This window comes from Mytilus galloprovincialis, chromosome 2, assembly GCF_965363235.1.
Source record: "Mytilus galloprovincialis chromosome 2, xbMytGall1.hap1.1, whole genome shotgun sequence".
NCBI lineage: Eukaryota > Metazoa > Mollusca > Bivalvia > Mytilida > Mytilidae > Mytilus > Mytilus galloprovincialis.
Window position 1 is genome coordinate 9,375,285 of NC_134839.1, and position 21,770 is coordinate 9,397,054.

The window sequence follows — 21,770 nt, forward strand, 5'->3', positions numbered from 1 at the left end:
AAATAAGTCAACATGACCAAAATGGTCAGTTGACCCCTTTAGGAGTTATTGCCCTTTATAGTCAATTTTTAACCATTTTTTGTAAATCTTAGTAATCTTTTACAAAAATCTTCTCCTCTGAAACTACTGGGCCAAATTAATCCAAACTTGGCCACAATCATCATTGGGGTATCTTGTTTAAAAAATGTGTCCGGTGACCTGGTCAACCAACCAAGATGGCCGCCATGGCTAAAATAGAACATAAGGGTAAAATGCAGTTTTTGGCTTATAACTCAAAAACCAAAGCATTTAGAGCAAATCTGACTGGGGTAAAATTGTTTATCAGGTCAAGATCTATCTGCCCTTAAATTTTCAGATGAATCGGACAACCCGTTGTTTAGTTGCTGCCCCTAAATTGGTAAGTTTAAGGAAATTTTGCTGTTTTTGGTTATTATCTTGAATACTATTATAGATAAAGATAAACTGTAAACAGCAATAATGTTCAGTGAAGTAAGATTTACAAATAAGTCAACATGACCGAAATGGTCAGTTGACCCCTTTAGGAGTTATTGCCCTTTATAGTCAATTTTTAACCATTTTTCGTAAATCTTAGTAATCTTTTACAAAAAATCTTCTCCTCTGAAACTACTGGGTTAAATAATCCAAACTTGGCCACAATCATTTTTGGGGTATTTAGTTTAAAAAATGTGTACGGTGACCAGGCCATCCAACCAAGATGGCCGCCACAGCTAATTTTCATAAAATTTGTAAATTTTTACTAACATTTTCCACTGAAACTACTGGGTCAAGTTCATTATAGATAGAGATAATTGTAAGCAGCAAGAATGTTTAGTAAAGTAAGATGTACAAACACATCACCATCACCAAAACACAATTTTGTCATGAATCTATCTGCTTCTTTTGTTTAATATTCATATATACCATGGTGAGCGACACAGGCTCTTTAGAGCCTCTAGTTGCTTTTATGAGCTTTTTTATAGAATGTCTATATTCCATTTTGATTTTCTTTGTTGAAATAGTTTGTGGATATAGTGATTAAGATTATAACCCAATAGTGACTGCTGTACCGAAATATTTGACATTTTTACCTATAATGTCTGTTCCATTTTGCTCACACATTTTAGTTAATATCATTGAATTCTATCATAAATGTGCGAGGTTGAGCTAGCTATAAAATCAGGTATAATCCACTAATTTTTTTTTATATAGAATGGATCCCACGTCCACTTGTATTTTTGTCCATCTGATGAGTTAAGCCTTTTTCAACTGAAATTTTATAGTTCGTTCTTATGTTGTACTGTTATACCACTGTCCCAGGTTAGGGGGAGGGTTGGGATCCCGCTAACATGTTAAACCCCGCTACATTATTTATGTATGTGCCTGTCCCTAGTCAGGAGCCTGTAATTCAGTGGTTGTCGTTTGTTTATGTGTTACATGTTTGTTTTTCGTTCATTTTTTTTACATAAATAAGGCCGTTAGTTTTCTCGTTTGAATTGTTTTACATTGTCTTATCGGGCCCTTTTATAGCTGACTATCGGTATGGGATTTGCTCATTGTTGAAGGCCGTACGGTGACCTATAGTTGTTAATGTCTGTGTCATTTTGGTCTTTTGTGGATAGTTTACCAAGTCAAGATATGACATTTGTTTTCCATTCGTGTGGTGAGTTTGAGCTTATAATTTTGCCATTGATAATGGACTTAACGTTTTGAGTTTTCCTTGTAGTTTTTTTTATTTTTGTTATTCTATTTTTGGTTTGACACAATCAATAGAATTAATGACTTAGAAAACAATGAATTAAAATTTTTAAAAATGTGAAACAATTCAATCGAGAAAACTAGTTGACTAACTTAAAGCAATTACAAGTTAACCAAATTGGACTCAGGGCAGAAAAATAAAGAATGTGGCGGGATTAGACATGTTATGAGCGCTTAACCCTCCACATAATTTGAGTCAGTGGTAGAACAGAACAAAATAAGAGCAAAATGTAAAAATCAGTTGCAAAATAGGTCGGTCCAAAGAATCAAAACAATTAGGGTATAAACAAAAAACCCAATCAAAAAACAATAAGATAAAAACAATAAAGCCCATCAAAAAAAAAATTAGGAAAAAAGCCAACCAAAGATACCAGTTATATTATTTTGTAACAAACGCGTGTTTCGTCTAAAAAGAAACGTCTCAATGACGCTCGAAAAAATAATTTAAAATGTCATATAAATCACGGAGGTAAAGAGCATTGACGACCAAAGATTCCGAAAAGTTTAGCTAAATATAACTTAGGTAACCTATTCCTGAGGAAGACATTCCTTATCATCCAAACAATTCAAAGTGTGGTAAACACTAAATTATCAATATTACCATAGACAAAAATATATGACCATATCTAAGAGCCCTCGCAGTTGCTGAAATCTAGTTCAAAGTCAATTACACCTAATAAAGAAAACATGTTCTCCCAGGATCAAATTTAATATTTACCAAAGCATACAAAATATACAGGTAGCGTTAATTTAGATCAACGATTGGTCAGTTATTTTTAATTTTTTTTTTAAAGTTCCAACATTTCATCACACAAAAATTAAAGGTTTACCCGTGACTAAAAATAGAAGAGAATTTTCCCAGTAAACTTGTGGGTATTGCATGTAGCATTTGAAATGACGAAATAATAATATCAATACGTGTTTTGATTATACTGGTGTAGGGACGTTATAAAATCGTAAACAAAACAGACGGATTGAGTATTTTACAGATATTAAAGAAATAGACTAGGGACGAAATATAGAGTAACTGTTACATCGGAAAAGACGATAAAGTGCAAATATTAGATACTAATGGAATAAGCGTAGAAACAGAAAAGGTCCACTCTGAAGCGAAGAGAAAAATATTTGTTAGAGAGGACACAAGGGCAAAAAAAACCTACAGAACAGTTTTTTCTAAAAATTTGAAACTGTTTAGGATCGAAATAAAAAAAGTTGACAGGACTGTAACATGTCAATATTTGATGCAAACGAAATAATGAGCAGGTCTTCAAGTGAAACGACAATAGGCAGCCTGTATGAATCAGCAACTGAACTTAACACAATTGACAGAAGCAAAGATGAAACTGATCGACGTCTTTTAGATGAGATTAACTCAAAATCTGAAGGAAAGAATATTCTCAAAGACCACAAATATTGTTTTTTAAGTGCAGCTATCGTATTGATAGTGATTATAAGTATCTTCATCATCATATATTACAATCACTGTCAGGTAAATATATCTTATTACAATATAGTTGGCTTGTTATAATTGTGTTTTTAACTAGATTATCCTATTAACGGAATAGTTATGTTTGTTTGTTTCCAGTAAGTAATGACATTTCTTTGTTTTATTAAATACTTTTTGCCAATGAAAATTATAATTTTGCAATTTAATATTTGTACTGTAATCTACAATATTCATTATTTGCACTAAATTGAAATTTGACAACGGTATTTGAAACGTGGTTAAAGTATGATTCTATCCGTTTAATGAGATATTAATTTTTGCATTACAGCCAACTGAATATTCTTCTTTTTCTGGAATTTGCGCTAACTGTACAAAAGAAAATAAAACCGAGGAAAAAGGTATGTGATTTAAAACTAACATCTCGACTGCAACATTTGAGAACTAAGTCTACACCGTTTTTGATGCGTATGCATGACATAAAACATGATATGGTTAAACAAAATATTTAGAAAAAAAAAAATACAAACGTTTTATCTAATGCAATTTAAGCGCATTCTTATGAAAACGTCTAGCTATAGCTGTATTAAATTTTTTTTGACTGTATATTCAGAAATTTTTGCGATGTTTTATTTTTGCACAAATTGTGACAGAATTGGAATTGTCAAAATGTATTTTTTCAGTTTAAACTTTGATACACTTATTTGTATTCTTTATTTACTCAAATTGAAACGGAATTTTGTTCAATCTTCAAAAACCGCAATAATGATTGCACGCAAAAATTCTGAATTTCCACTACCTTTTTTTTTATGTTTCCATTTACGATAAAGCGGTCAAATAGTCGCAATTTAACAAGTAGCAATTCTGTTTTTAAAGTAATATTGAATGTATGGTTTTCATTCTGATTTATGAAAGGTTTACGTTGCATGCTGTAAAAGAAGCATACAATCGCTCAATTTCATGTTAATTTGTTAGTATTTCTTTATGATTTTTTTACATTTAATGATTTTAAAGCTTAAAGCTGTAGAAATTTAGAAACACATTGTGTTGGTGTCAAATAAATCAATAGATCGGTCCAATGCACAAAAACTAACACTCTAAACATGTTTAACCCCGCATCATTTTTGCGCCTGCGCAAGTCAGGATCGAGCCTGTGGCCTTTGTTATTTTTGTATGATTTTTAATTTAAGTTAATTCTTATGTTTTTAAGTTAAGTATTATGTTCATTTTCACAGAACTAGTACACATTTTTGTTTACTGGCAAGCTGAGGCCCGACTCCAGATGCGGGATTACTCGTTGTGTTGAAGACCCATTGGTGGCCTTCGCCTGTTTTCTGCTCTTTGGTCGGGTTTTCAAACAATAAAACCTATCAAAGATATATGATTGACGAATTTGTACAGAAAACGCTCGTTTCGTCTGCAAAAGACGTCTCAGTGACGCTCGAATAAAAAGAATGTTAAAAGACCATATCTTGTACGACCTCAAACGGCATTGAAAATCAGGATTCCGAAGTATTTAACTAATTTGTCACAACGGTGATCTATTTCTGGGGTAGGAAATCGATCTTAAGCGTTTAAATAATTCAAAGTTTTGTAAACAGTTAACTTATTAATTAATATTACCATAAGCACACACACCGATATCAGTGTCCTCGCAGTTACTGAAATCATGTTCAAAGGCAAATTTACTTAATAAATCAACCATGCTTACACAGGCTAAAGTTTATAATTTACCTTATTGAGACCAATGAATGTTCATTTTATTTTTAAATCTTTTTTTAAAGTTTAAAAATAAAAAGATTAATCCTGTCACTAAAAATAGAATAAATTTCCAGAAGACTAAAAGGTATTTCATGTAGCATTTAGAAGGACAAACTACGAATACGTGTTTAAAAAAAAAAATTATATTGGCTTAGGAACGAAATAAAAATGTAGACAAAAACAGACAGATTGATTTTTTTTTGCACAATTTGTGACTCATCTCGGAATTTTGTCCAATTTTTAAAATCCGCAATAATAATCACATAATTGCACACAAAAATTCTAAATTTTTCTACGACAATATATTGATTGATAGAATATTTTATCCTTTATTAGTTGCTGATGCTTTTGGATAAATGCAACTGTTTGTCGCACAATGAAATTATCAACTCAAGGTCTTCCATGCCAATTCACTTTTATCTGGAATATATGTGTTGTTAGTTAATAAATCATTTTTTTTCTCCATAAATATGTTCTATCTTTGTTCTCATCAGATTTTCCTAGCAAAGAAGTAAAAAATACAGAACTTCAATATACGCATTGGGGCACAAAGACGACATTTATTATACAAACCCATAGACCGGTATCTCTCGTACTCCGTCCATATGACGAAGAAACAACACTGATGATATGTAGAAATAACAGAACGTGGTATGAACTCTTCTGTGACTCCCGAACGAAACATAGTTGTCCGTATGTTCCTGTAAATAAATCAGTAACCATCAGAAATGAAACTGAAACAAAAGACGAACAGATCATAGTTGATATTGTGACAGAATGTATAGATCAAAAAGTTGGTATCAAATGGGATATGTAGCCTGTATTGTATATGTTTTATATTTCCAAAAACGTTATACGGTTTCGTCATCTCTCTGATTTGACTGTTGCAATGTTATTTTGGAATAGTTTTTAATGATTCATTAATAGATGAAGATCTCAACATTGTCGGAAAATTTATTTCACTCAGTATCGAACTAGTTGATGGATCCCAATTTGTAGATCACTCCAAACTTGTCTGTCTTTACCTGGACTTATTACTTTATCATATAATCATGTTTGATCTCCTCTTGTGGACGAATAATACCAACTAAGAGGGGAGGAATTCATTAAGAAGATACATGCTTCTAGTTAGTTATACGAAGATATTTTCATAAAATATTTTCGGCGTTCGGATAGTTTTTGATTTAATTTCGGAGTATATATATATTTTTCAATTGGAAACATCCTATCAGATACTACTGCTCAGTTGATAGCTGCAGCTGATGGTATATCTGTAATTTCCAGATGATATCAATTTGACAGCTAGTATCCAGTGTCTTCGTCGACACAGTGTGAAAATTCTAAGTTATTATTAAAAATTTTAATTTAGAATTCTATTATTTTCAATATAACTAGAGATCAAATGTTTGCTGTAAATTAATGTTTAGTCCCTGGTCCTGAAATGTTTTATTTCACCAATATGTTTTGCATCGAGCGTACATGTCGGAGGTTATTTGAGAAATTGTCATGCGCATGAAATTCAATATCGTACTTATTTATTTTCTTTGAGATGTTGTTCTTAGTAGCTTTGCTGTTTGTGTGACCGTTTACAAATAAAAATAATATAAATGGTACTTCAATCCAGTATTGCTTTCTTTTTTGATTGAATATCTTCCATTCATACCTATACTAAACGTATTTGCCTTAATTTTGTTTTGCTGTTTCAATAGCTAGTAAAAATTACCTATATCGTGTTTATAATTCATATGACAACTGCTTAGATAAAAAAGGTTTACTTTAGTGTGTTTAGTCCAATACATCATCTCAAAATATAAAAGCAAACGGAATAATATCATTTAAACTTATCAAGGTACAAGGCTTTTAATATGATATGACAGACGCACACGTTGTCTTGTTTAGCCACACACATGGCGCTCGAATCAAAACATTTGATCGAAGGCAAAATGAATACAAACTTGAATAGCATTTAAAACAGTATTCCCGAAAAAGTTGTGATCAAAAACCGCAAATGCATTCCATTTCTATATGTCGGTAGAACAAACCTAAAGTTTTGTATAATTTACATTTTTCAACCTGTAAATTTACAAAAATGATAGTAACATTACAAAAAGGATTAAATCAGTGACATTCCATGTCAACAGAAAAGTGCTGACTACTTCATGGGCTTGTGATTTTTTCATAGGCAAAAACATCACCAGTGTTAAAACTCAACCGTGTATTCTTTTCAAACATTTACATTTGGTCGGTCGAGCTTTACCAATAGATAATTATTAAGTTCAAAAACTGATGGTTTAGCTACACATTTTTCGTTTGAATAATTGGAGTTCAAATATGCGGAACAAACGCAACAAAAGTTTACCGGTTTTCAAAGGTCATTAATCGATTGATAAAAAACAAATCTTGGTTACAAACCGAGGAAACACATCAATTTCAAGAGGCAAACAAAAGAACAACAGGAACACCGAAGTGCAACAAAAACAAATGCCAACACACATAGAAACGAACTATTTGAATACAACTGCCATATATAAAGGCAACAGTATTATACCGCTGTTCAAACTCATAAATCCATGGACAAAAAACAAAATCGGGGTAACAAACTAAAACTGAGGGAAACGCATAAATATAAGAGGAGAACAACGACACAACACTACAATGTAACCAACGCTCATGGTGGGGTTCGTGTTGCATAGTCTTTATTTTTCCCTGTTGTTTTGTGTACTATTGATTGTCTTTTTTCTTTTTGAGCCATTGCGTTGTCAGCTAATTTTGACTTATGAGTTTGAATGTCCCTCTAGTATCTTTTGCCTCTCTTTTAAGAAAGAATGAAAGACAGACCAGACAAGAACAAATTTAAACTAGTCCCCTCAGTACTAGGAGTGTGTAGTATGATGAAAATACAAATCGACATCAGATCTAGAAAAGATCAAAACATATTTGCATAGTCGTGTAATCAGGTGTTCACTATAAGATATAAAATTGAACCATATAATTACTCTACACACATAATCATAATTTAAGCAGTTTTTATAAGGAAAAAAGAAACAGAATATACCAAGGGAGCATTCAAAACTGACAAGACGAACCAAGTTATCATTATAAAAAATAAGGAGGTGTGGGTTTACTGCCAATGAGATAACTATCCACCAGAGTTTAAATGGGCATGATGAAAACAATTACTGATAAAGGCAACAGTAGTATATCGCTATTCAAAAGTCATAAATCGATTGAGATAAAACAAATCTGGTCTACAAACTAAAACCGAGGGAAACAGGAAAACAACGAAACAATAGAACACTGAAGTGCAACAAAAAACAACGAAACAATAGAACACTGAAGTGCAACAAAAAACAACAAAACAATAGAACACTGAAGTGCAACAAAAAACAACGAAACAATAGAACACTGAAGTGCAACAAAAAACAACGAAACAATAGAACACTGAAGTGCAACAAAAAACAACGAAACAATAGAACACTGAAGTGTAACAAAAACAAACGACAATGCAACATACATAGAAACGAACTATAAGATAACAACTGCCATATTCCTGACTAGGCACAGGACATTTTAAGAAAGAAAAAATTGTAGGATTGATCCTTGTTTAATTGCTAGCCAAACCTACGCGCCTGACAATGGTAAAAAACCGCTAACATGACAACATTACAGGATGGGAATACAGAACAAATAAATGTAAGGTCACCAATGTGTAAAATCCGTTCCATATAACTATAAACGACCGTAACATTTAAAATGTGAAACAATTCAATCGAGAAAACAATTTGCCTAATTTAAAGAAATTCATAATAAAGACACCAAAAAAGACAGACATTCATATGCTCCTCAACTTTTAATTGTTTAGCTTAATAAATATTTTGATTTGAGCGTCACTGATGAGTCTTATGTAGACGAAACGCGCGTCTGGCGTACTAAATTATAATCCTGGTACCTTTGATAACTATATTCATGAACTACAAACAATAATTTACATGCTCCTGACTTGGGAAAGAGAAATAAGGAATTGTAGTGGGGTGTACCATGTTATGGGCGATTAACCCTTCACATAAGTTTGGGCGAGGTGTTCAAAAACAAAATAAGAGCAACTTATAAAAATATATCAGTTGCAAATGGCCAAGTTCAATAAATCGGTCAAAAGAACACAAATAACTAACATAAAAACAATACAGCCCATCATGGAAACCAGATTCATTAAATACGAAAGTAAGGAGCATTGCATTCTAACGATTTCGAAATGTTTAGCTAAATATAACTGAAGTATTCTATTCCTGGGAAAGAAAATCCTAAGCATTCAAACAATTTAAAGTCGGGTAAACACTTTACTTATGGATATGACAGTAAACAAAACAAAATGAAAACGATATAAGAGTCATCGCAGTAACTGAAATCTAGTTCAAAGTCAATTACACCTAACACATAAATGTTCTCCCAAATTTAATATGTACTTAAGCATATAACTGTTACAGGTAGTGTTAATTTAGATCAATGGGTCAGCTTATTTTTAAATCTACTTTTAAAGTCCCAACATTTCATCAGACAAAAATTGAAGGGTTAATCCCGGTACTAAAAATAGAAAGATATTTTTCAGTAAATGAATGTGCTTTGCATGTATTTTAGCAATTAGGGGGACAAAACAAGAAAACGTGTTGTAATTATACTGGCTAAGGGACGAAACAAAACTGTTGAAAAACACAGACAGATAGATTTTTGTTCAGAAAAGGAAGAGACTACGTACGGGATATAGAGCAAAATCAGAAAAGTGCAGTGCAAATATTTAATACTAAAGGAAAAAGCGTAAAAACATAACAAAAAAAGTTCAACTCTGACGCGAAGAGAAATATTTGTTAGAGAGAGGATCGACACAAGGGCGGAAAAAAACCCAATAAACAGAATTTTTTTGTTTATACAGTTGACAGGAACTCTATTATCCAACATTTGAAAGAAAATGAAAAAATGAATAGGTCTGCAAGTTTAGCGTCAATAGAGAGTTTTACATCAGCGATTGATTCAATTGAACATGTTGAACTGATACCAATTGACAGTAGTACAGATGCTATTTTAGATGAGAAACATGATTCTATGATTAAACCCGAATCTGATGGAAAGAAGAGTAATGCATTCAAAGACCACAAATGTTGTTTGTTAATTGCTACTATCGTAATTATAGTATTTCTGTGCATCTTCTTCATCATCATATATTCCAATCGTTCTGAGGTATATATATTTGACTACAATACAGATAATTTATTCCTGGGTTTTGAATTCAATTGTACGATTATAGCAATAGTTATATTTATTTGCTTCAAGTGAACATGGTGAATAAGAATATTCTTTTTTGTTTGACCCTTTTTATCTATATGAATTTATTCGTGAAAATCATTATTTTATAATATCACATTTGTACTGTATATCAACAATAATTATTATTTACACTAAATTGAAATTTGACAACGCTATTTAAAACGTGGTTAGTTTATGGTTCTATCCGTTTAATTGTATGTTAGTTTTCACATTACAGCCAACTCGAGAATATTCTTCTGTTTCTGGAAACTGTGCTAACTGTTCGAAAGAAAATAAAACCGACGAAAAAGGTATGTGATTTAAAAAAAAAGTTAAAGCTCGACTACACCATTTCCAAATCTGTATATTGTCTACACCGCTTATTATCGATGCATAAACATGACATGGTAAAACAAAGTATTTGGAAAAGAAAATACAAACATTTAATTATTTTTACTAGTTTTATAACTTTCTTTTTTATCAGATTGTATGGGTTTTGTTTCCACTTTATGTAAAATCATATTAACAAGGAATATAAGATATACAGGGCGCACTTTGATTTAACCTAAAATTCGATTTAAGAAGATTTTTTTTCAAAATAAAACTAATGCAACAAAAACACATTCTTATGAAAACTTCAATCTACAGCTTGATTTTTGTAACCTGTAATTTCAGAAATTTTCGATGTCTTATTTTTTGCACTTATTATGATTTAATTTTGCATTTTTAACTTTAATACACTTATTGTATTCTTCATTTACCATGTTTACTCAAATTGTAGCGGTCACCAAGTCGCAATTTAATAAGAAACAATTCTGTTTTTTAAAGGATGTTTAATTTTCATTCGGATTTTTGAAAGTTTTACATTGCATGCTGCTAAAGACAAAAGTAGCCGACATAGCCCAATTTCATGTTATTTTGTCATTTCCCTTCGATTTTCCACATTTAATGGTTTCAAATCTAAAGCGGTAGAAATTTGGATACAAATTCGGTTGGTGTCAAATAAATCAAAAGTTCGGTGTGATGCATAAAAACTAACTCAATAAACTTGTTTAATCCCGCCGCATTATTGCGCCTGTCCAAATTCAGGTCCTGGAGTCTCTTGCCTTTGTTGTTATTGTATGATATTTAATTTAAGTTCATTTATTTGTTTTGGAGTTGAGTATTACATCCATTTTCACTAAAGAAGTACAATTTTTTGTTTGTTGAAGACCCATATACTAGAAGGAGACCCTCGGCTTTGTTCTGCTCTTTGGTCGGGTTGTTATCTCTTTGACATATGCCCCATTTCCATTCTACATTTTAGTATAATGAAACAATAAAACATATCAAAGATATCAGATTGATGAATTTATAAACTATAATTAAGACGCTTGTTTCGTCTACAAAAGACTCAAGAGTGACGTTCGAATAAAAAAAAGACAAAATCTATGTATACAATTTTGAAGAGCATTGCAAACCAGGATTCTGAAATGTTTAAGTTATTGTGGTTAACGTGAACTATTAAGTATTCAACCATGTCAAAGTTTTTTGAACTGTTAACTTATCAATTTTACCATAAACATGATAAACACAAAGCACGGATTTACGTGTCCTCGCAGTTACTGAATTCAAGTTCAAAGCCAATTACACCTAACAAATCAACCATGGTTACACAGGGTAAAGTTTACTATTTACCCAAGCATGAATTCAGTGTTGATTTAGACCAATGAAGGCCAGATCTATTTTTAAATCATTTTTAAAATTCCAACATTTCATAAGACAAAAAATTAAAAGGTTAATCCTGTGACTTTAAATAGAATAAATTTCCAGTAATGTATATAATGTAGCAAGTAGAGGAGGACAAATTACGAACACGTTTTTTTAAAAATTATATTGGATCGGGGACGAAATAAATATGTAGACAGAATTAGACAGAATTAGAGAGACTGATTTTTTGCACAAATTGTGACGTAATAGGTATTGTCAAAATGTAATTTCGCATTTTAATCTTTGATACAATTATTTGTTCTTCATTTACTTAAATTGCAACATCTTATCTACGAATTGTTTCCAATTTTCACAATTCGCAATAAAAGAGGGACGAAAGATAACAGAAGGCCATTGAAACTCGTAGATTGAAAATAAACTAACAAAGCCATTGCTAGAAAAGAAAAAAGACAAACAGAAAAATAATAATAAACAAGACACAACATATAAAACTAAAGACTATTAAGTAACACGAACCCCACCAAAAACTTCGGGTGATCTAGGGTGCTCCGGAAGGGTAAGCAGATCCTGCTCCACATGCAATAATAATTGCACGCAAATATTCTGAGTTAGCAAGTTCCTTTGGTTGTACGTTTACGTCTACGACACTATATTTATCCTTTATTAATTGCTGACGAATAACTGCAACTTTTTTGCCGCACAATGAAAATATCAACCCCCGGTCTTTCATGCCAATTCTCTTTTATCTGGAATATATGTGTTATCAGTTAATAAATCATTTTTTTTCCATAAATATGTTCTATCTTTGTCCTCTTCAGATTTTTCTAGCAAAGAAGTAAAAAATACAGAACTTCAAGTTACGTATACGCTTTGGGGCCCAATGATGACATTTATGATACAAACTCATAATCCGGTATCTCTCGTACTCAGTAAATATGACGAAGAAACAACACTGATGATATGTAGAAATAACAGAACGTCGTATGAACTCTTCTGTGACTCCCGAAAGAAACATAATTGTCCGTATGTTCCTGTAAATAAATCAGTAACCATTAGAAATGAAACTGAAACAAAAGACGAACAGATCATAGTTGATATTGTGACAAAATGTATAGATAAAAAATTTGGTATTAAATGGGATATGTAGCCTGTATTGTAGATGTTTTATATTTCAAAACACGTTATACGGTTTCGTCATCTCTCTGATTTGTCTGTTGCAATGTTACTTTGGAATAGTTTTTCATGATTCATGAATAGATGAAGATGTTAACATTGTCGGAAAATTTATTTCACTCAATATCGATCCAGTTGTTGGATCCCAATTTGTAGATCACTCCAAACTTGTCTGTCTTTTCCTGGACTTATTACTTTATCATATACTCATGTTTGATCTGCTCTTTGTGGACGAATAATACCAACTAAGAGGGGAGGAATTCCTTAAGAAGATACATGCGTCTAGTTAGTTATACGAAGATATTTTCATAAAATATTTTCGGCGTTCGGATAGTTTTTTGATAAATTTCAGAGTATATATATATATTTCAATTGGAAACATCCTATCTGATACTACTGCTCAGTTAATAGCTGCAGCTGGTGGTTTATCTGTAATTTCCAGAAGTTATTATTAAAAAAAATAATTTAGAATTCTATTATTTTTAATATAACTAGAGATCAAATGTTTGCTGTAATGTTTAGTCCCTGGTCCTGAAATGTTTTATTTCATCAATATGTTTTGCATCGAGCGTACATGTCGGATGTAATTTGAGAAATTGTCATGCGCATGAAATTCAATATCGTACTTATTTATTTTCTTTGAGATGTTGTTCTTAGTAGCTTTGCTGTTTGTGTGACCGTTTACAAATAAAAATAATATAAATGGTACTTCAATCCAGTATTGATTTCTTTTTTGATTGAATATCTTCCATTCATACCTATAATAAACGAATTTGCCTTAATCTTGTTTTGTTGTTTCAATAGCTAGTAAAAATACCTATATCGTGTTTATAATTCATATGACAACTGCTTAGATGAAAAAGGTTTACTTTAGTGTGTTTAGTCCAATACATCATCTCAAAATATAAAAGCAAACGGAATAATATCATTTAAACTTATCAAGGTACAAGGCTTATAATGTGATATGACAGACGCACACGTTGTCTTGTTTAGTCACACAAATGGCGCTCAAATTAAAACATTTGATCGAAGGCAAAATGAATACAAACTTGATGAGCATTTAAAACTGTATTCCCGAAAAAGTTGTGATCAAAAACCGCAAATGCATTCCATTTCTATATGTCGGTAGAACAAACCTAAAGTTTTGTATAATTCAACAATTTTCAACCTGTAAATTTACAAAAATGATAGTTATATTACAAAAATGATTAAATCAGTGATATTCCATGCCAAAAGAAAAGTGCTGACTACTTCATGGGCTTGTGATATTCTCAAAGGCAAAAACATCACCAGTGTTAAAACTTAACCGTGTATTCTTTTCAAACATTTAAATTTGGTCGGTCGAGCTTTACCAATAGATAATTATTAAGTACAAAAACTCAGTCTGATGGTTTGGCTAAACATTTTTCGTTTGAATAATTGGAGTTCAAATATGCGGAACAAACGCAACAAAAGTTTACCGGTTTTCAAAGGTCATTAATCGATTGATAAAAAACAAATCTTGGTTACAAACCGAGGAAACACATCAATTTCAAGAGGCAAACAAAAGAACAACAGGAACACCGAAGTGCAACAAAAACAAATGCCAATACACATAGAAACGAACTATTTGAATGTAACTGCTATATTCCATACTTTGGTACAGGACTTTTATGAAATAAATGGTAAATGGAATCTGGTTTAATATTATGCAAAACCTCCTGCTTTATGAAAATGTTAAACAATATACTAAAGATCAGGAAAATGAACATATCTTCTACGTTTATTCGTAGGGATAAAAAGTCTTTTCAACACTGGGTTTTATTCGAGGATAAACTGGTTTGAATCGAGTGCCACTGATCAGTTGTAATCGAACGAACTGCGTGTCTAGCGCACTAAGTTATGAGCTTATATTGTTGATACGTTTTTAAACACGTATCATTGATGATGTTCCTGACATGCATGTTTAAAAGTGAACATTTGATATTGTAATCGTTCGGTTATATTGAAAAAAAAGACTTTACCTCTTAAGTTCTTTAACGTTAAATGTATTTATCGTTTGAGCCGAAACGTTTGAATATGAAAGTTTCTGGTTAGTAGTACTTTAAAAAATAAGAAATCTTATCAAATGCAGTCCATTATGTATGCTTGGCGGAGACATCTAACTTCAATTACAATAGCAAGAACATTTGAATTTTCAATAATATAAAAAACATTGTGAATTCATGATTATAATTTCGTTATATAGATCTAGTTTTGTATGTTTACACTTTACACTTTCACACAAGTTGTACTCAGTTTGAAAATATAAAATTCACCGATAAAAAGTAACGAAAATGTGAATGGAATTTTAAAATATAACTGATAACAACTTTAATATATCGTAAATTGTAGAGTTAATTATGCTATTAGATAAAATTGTTAATTAATAATAGACAAGAAATATTGTCTAGTTGGAATATTTTAAGACGAACTTATTAGCAATAAATAACTTGTTTTACACAATTTAAATATACATTTTAATACTAAAGATAGTAATTGGCAGAGATTAATTGTGCTGCCTTTGAAAGGATCAGAAGAACAAAGTCAACATTTAATTTGTTTTATCAACACTTTACCCGTTGTTAGGTTGCTGAACCTGAATTGGTAATTTTAAGGAATTTTGCTGTTTTTGGTTATTATCTTAAATATTATTATAGATAGAGGTAAACTTGAAACAGCAATAATGTTCAGAAAGTAAGATTTACAAATAAGTCAAATGACTTAAATAGCCAGTTGACCCCTTTAGGAGTTATTGCCCTTTATAATAAATTTTTAACCATTTTTCGTAAATCTTAGTAATCTTTTACAAAAATCTTCTCCTTTGAAACTACTGGGCCAAATTTAACCAAATTTGGCCACAATCATCATTAGGGTATTTAGTTTTAAAAATGTGTCCGATAACTCGGCCAACCAATCAAGATGGCCGCCATGGCTAAAAATAGAACATGGGGGTAAAATGCAGTTCTTGGCGTATAACTAAAAAACCAATGTATTTTTAGCAAATCTGACAGGTAGTGAAATTGTTGATCAGGTTAAGATGTATCTGGCCTGGAATTTTCAGATGAATCAGATAAGCGGTTGTTAGGTTGCTGCCCCTGAATTGGTAATTTCAAGGAAATTTTGCTGTTTTTTGTTATTATCTTGAATAGAAACTGTAAACAGCAATAATGTACAGCAAAGTAAGACCTTAAAATAAGTCAACATGACCAAAATGGTCAATTGACCCCCTAAGGAGTTATTGCCCTTTATAGTCAATTTTTTAACAATTTTTATAAAATTTGTAGATTTTCAGTAACACTGAAACTACTGGGCCAAGTTCATTATAGTTAGAGATTATTGTAAGCAGCAAGAATGTTTAGTAAATTAAGATCTACAAACACATCACTATCACCAAAACACAATTTTGTCATGAATCCATCTGTGTCCTTTGTTTAATATTCACATAGACCAAGGTGAGCGACACAGGCTCTTTAGAGCCTCTAGTTTTAGGTTTTAATTACATTTATGGTAACCTATTTTTTTGGCCAAGTTTGACGGAAAATATATCATAGTTTGATGGGAAATATGCTCAGACAAGTATTCCTTGTATGTAAAGCAAACTTGACCGTCGAGCAAGTTTTTGATTTTGATTCAATTTTTGTGTTGTAATATTATCACTTTATTCTCTGAATCGAGTCGGGGTTTTGTTAATTTCTTGTGGATAAGATTGAAATGTTTTACAAATGTCTCCAACATATATTTTATATATGAACAAATAAATGACTACAGTATTAAGAAATAATGCTTGTCGAAAATTCGTATCGTATTCTGGTTTAAAGTATATATAGTCAAGTATTGCTATGATCTATAATATGATGAATATATAAATAAACATATAAGATATTAAAGGGATAATCATTAAATCCCCAAGACTAAAAATAGCTTTTTTTAAATGAATTTTCATTTAAATATGTCACTGGAAATTTAACGAATAAAGAACATTGCCCTTATAATAACGAAATTGAATTTAAAGACATGTTCTAACATCCATTTCGTATCAGTTAAAAAATAATAAGGATCGTCTGACAAAGATTATATTTATACAAGAACCTTTTAACTTTCGATAAATGGCCTCTCCTATGAACTTGTCAGATAAAACGAAAGTGGATAAGCAATCGTTGCACAATGAAACGACGGAATCTGAAAATCCTATGTCAGAAGAAGGAGATAACGTATCAGTTAGTGATATGACAGAAGAAGATAAACTTCTACCACACACTGAACTGGAAGATGGAAAACAGAGTTCGAACAGTTTGAATTCGAACACTAAGCACACACTACATAATGAAACAAGTGAATCAGAATCAGAATATTCTCAAAGCAGAAGTCGGTCAGATATTTCGAACAAATCTTTTCGAAACGACAATTTGATCGACGACAGTCCGGTTACTGTTCAAAACAGAACTGAGTCAGATATTGATAACAAATCTTTGCGAAACGATAATGGGATCGAAGACAGTTCGGCTACAGTTCAAAACAGCAGCCCTCCAGACAATTTTAACGCTTTATTTCGAAACGATAACAGGATCGATCAAAAGAGCAGTGGTTTAAATATTTCTAACAATTATGTGCGGAACGAAAGCAGTCCGTTTACTGTTCTTGAGAATGCTTTAGCGAATTGTGGACTTGCAGCAGTACCACCATACATAAAATGCTTGTTTATCGTTTTCTGTGTAGTTGTGGTATTGATGATAGCGACGGTCTTAATAACAATTTCAATTGTTAAAAAGGTAGGACTTTACATTTATTTAAAAACTGAGACTCTATTCCTTACCAAGATATGGCGACAGTTAGATCGTCATACATTTTTTTCATTGATACTTTGACCCCGTTACACATAAGATAATTAAAACTTTCGACATGTAGAAATCTGTTATAATGGTCTTCCCTTCTCATATATATTTGAAACAGGGAACATTTAGATAGCTTCTACTTTCAGTTCTAATTATATTGTGATAATCAGAGGTTTTGTTTCTATTTTGCTTCATTTTATTCTATAATAATCATTTTTAATATCACTTGTATCATTACTTTCATTATGATTTGTTTTATACATGTATTTTACTTGTCCGTTTTTCCCCCATCTAATTGGAACATTTGTATGTATATATGATGATTTGCATTTCCTTTTTTGTCAGCCTTGCCAGGAAAGGCCCTTAGCTGAGGCGAATCGAGGAGGACCAGTTGTCGAAGACATATATAGTACGTGTACAGAAAGAGATGCTATGGCATATATTAAGTCATTGTAAAAAGCTTATGCATATTGAAAAGTAATATGACAAAAATACCGAATTCCGAGGAAATTCAAAACGGAAAGTCCATAATCAAATGGCAAAATTAAAAACTCAACACACATCAAACGAATGGATAACACTTGTTATATATACTCATATTTACAATATCAGGAATGCAAAAAAATGTTGAAATGAATCTTTTGTGGTCATTTGCATTCCGAAACTAATGTTTGAGCATTTAATGGCTGGCGGAAAAAAACAATTACAAGATAAACGAAAGTAGTACACTATAGATTTGCTGCGTCCGAATTGCTTTTCTGGATTACCCTCATCAGGAACACTATAACCAAAAGCAAGTAAATTCCGTAGAGACATGTATAACGACTTGAATGTTTTAAGAGCTTAAAGACAAAAAGATAAAAAAAAAAAGAATGTTGTTAATGATAAAACTGCAATTCATTGTTTTAGTTAAACGTGATCGGGGATATAATTGATTAAATCACAACGCATTTGTCAATTACAAACTCATTAACTCTGATAATGATTAACAATATTGTTGAGTAACTCACGGTTATCGTACATTGGGGTAATACGACGGTACAAAGACATGAAAGAGGAATGTCACTTTAGACAAAAATAACATCAATGAAAAGTAAAATCACAAAAATACTGAACTCCGAGGAAAATTCAAAATGGAAAACCCCTAATCAAATGGCAAAACCAAAACACCAAACACATCAAACGAATGGATATCAACTGTCATATTCCTGACTTGGTACAGACATTTTCTTATGATTTATTTTTATCTATAATGTCTAAATTTTCCAAGATACAACTTATAAACAAGCATGTGAACTTGGGACTTTTTACACTACAGTACGTTTTTTTTATTTTAATTTTTGATTCATTTATATCCATTTATTTAAACCTGTGTGAACTAATTAATTAGAATATTTCAATGTCAGATGTAAAAATACTTGTATGTTTTTATGATTTAAGTTTACAAGTACTTTTTCAATGTGAAATACATAAAAATATGGTCAGTAGTTTATTATATACAGTTTACGCACATTCCTTATTTATTGTGTACAGTTCATATGTATATATATTTTTTGTTTGACAAGCGCTTATGTTTTTGTCATTTTTTATTATTGCATCACATAATTTTATTAAACTGCCTGTAAAAAGACCCAAAATGAATTTATTTTCTGTTTGACAGTTTTTTTTTCAATTTGGGACGATAACATGGACAAGTTGAATGTAAGTGTTTTTGGAAAGAAAGATGTATTACTCTACCAGATTGACTATCAAGGAAATGGCGCCAGGAACCAAATAGTAGTGTGTCAACATGGAGAATCAGCCTTCAGTATCTCGTGCGGTGAGGAGAAAACTAATTCATGCGTACACATCCCTGAATATCCAAACAATCCGGAAACATTTCCTAAACATTTTAACTACGTCATCGATAGGCAATGCATTGGAAAGAAGGCAGAATTAAGATGGAAAACATAAAAACAAAACAACATTTTACCAGGTCGATAGCAAAAAATGCGATAGTAAAAGCTGCTTTGTTGACATTTGTATGACTGCTGCTACATTTGGGATTACATAATCACTTTTCGTGTACAAAGTTATGATCAGAAAAATCATATAGCATGTAGTATATTTATATAACAAAAAAAACCTGAAGAAAAATATCTCAAAACTTGAATCAATCATTAAGTAACTTTTAACAAATAATTATTGTAATCTGTACAGGCATTACTAATTAAAAAGTATGTTCAAGGTTAAAGGTTATACGGTGAGTTGAAATATTAATTGAATACGTAATAAATGTTAACATTTCGAAATAGAAAATGAAATTTCTACATAATTTAAAAGCGCGAGTTATTTTCCTTTTGTTACCACGTTGGCAATATTCTAGGATTAAATTCACGGGTTTCTCTCTTCCTATTTCACTTCATTCATAATTCGGACACTTCTTCCAATTTGAATCATCACATAAAACGGTTCACTTGGTCACAAATGTAACCAAATTGCTTTAAAAGATGACAGCAAGAAAATAAGCAATCTACCAATTCCTGTTGAAAATAGCATTTCCACAATTTTAGGATTGCAAAAGAGGGACAAAAGATACCAGAGGGACAGTCAAACTCATAAATCGAAAATAAACTAACAACGCCATGGCTAAAAATGAAAAGGACAAATAGACAACGGTTGTTTTTCGTAGATATTTATAATTTTCAAGGTACCATGTAATCATTTCATTGTCAAGTCTATCTTGATAAAAAAATATAATGTAGAGTAAAATATAAGGAAAAAGTAAAATCACAAAAAAACTGAACTCCAAGGAAAATTCAAAACGGAAAGTCCCTACTCAAATGGGAAAATCAAAAGCTTAAACACACCAATTAAATAGATAATAACTGTCATATTCCTGATTTTCTTATTTTCAAGAATTATAGATGTAATAGTACACTGTGGATTCGTGATTATTTGTTTGATATCAGTTTTTGTGGATTTCTTGGGTACAGTTGAAGCACGAAATAACACATTTTCTATAGCATGTATACAGACAAAGGCTGAAATCTACGAAAGATAAATACCCGCGAATAGGTAAGTTTTACTTAATCCACAAAAATTGGTACCAACGAAAATAAACGAATCTACAGTACGTAATGATTTGACATGTATACATTACCACGAAATATTATTTTAACATGCATTCTGAGAGTATTTATTGCATGGCATCTGAGATAAATCGGCTTTATCTGAAAAAATCGTAGTTTATCTGAGTTAATCTAGGATTATCTATAAAAGTGGTTCAGGCACGCCCGAACCACTTTAATTAATTAATCTTAGATTATCTCAGATAAACTAGGAGTATCTCAGATAATCCCGGTTTATCTCAGATAAACTAGGAGTATCTCAGATAATCCCGGTTTATCTCAGATAAACTAGGAGTATCTCAGATAATCCCGGTTTATCTCAGATAAACTAAGATTATCTCAGCTTAATTCAAATTCGAGAATATCCTAGTTTATCTAAAAAAAAATACAGAAAATTTATATCTGGGAAAATCCCGGTTTATTTTAAAAAAATTAAGAAAATTTAGATTTTTTATGGCGATTTTCAGATAATCCTAATTCATCTCCAGATAATTATTTTTCTCAATTTCAGATAATGAATTATCTCATTTCTCGAGAAAATAGATAATGAATTATCTCATTTCTCGAGAAAATAGATAATGAATTATCTCATTTTTCGTGAAAATCTAGGTTTATCTCGGATTCTAAATATACAAAAGAACAATGTAACGAGTGTTTTAATTGGTA

General features: G+C 31.3%; 3 long non-coding RNA genes across 3 annotated transcripts; all 3 read left to right on the forward strand.

Moving 5' to 3' along the window:
• Positions 1-3,395: 3,395 nt before the first annotated feature.
• On the forward strand, positions 3,396-6,579 carry LOC143062833 (uncharacterized). The gene is made up of 2 exons (XR_012974859.1): positions 3,396-3,600; positions 5,455-6,579. It is a non-coding gene; the product is annotated as an uncharacterized LOC143062833 (long non-coding RNA).
• A 3,388-nt stretch (positions 6,580-9,967) lies between these two features.
• On the forward strand, positions 9,968-13,119 carry LOC143062835 (uncharacterized). The gene is made up of 3 exons (XR_012974860.1): positions 9,968-10,192; positions 10,497-10,569; positions 12,787-13,119. It is a non-coding gene; the product is annotated as an uncharacterized LOC143062835 (long non-coding RNA).
• A 4,063-nt stretch (positions 13,120-17,182) lies between these two features.
• Positions 17,183-21,186, forward strand: LOC143062839 (uncharacterized). The gene is made up of 3 exons (XR_012974863.1): positions 17,183-17,931; positions 18,340-18,403; positions 19,655-21,186. It is a non-coding gene; the product is annotated as an uncharacterized LOC143062839 (long non-coding RNA).
• Positions 21,187-21,770: the final 584 nt, after the last annotated feature.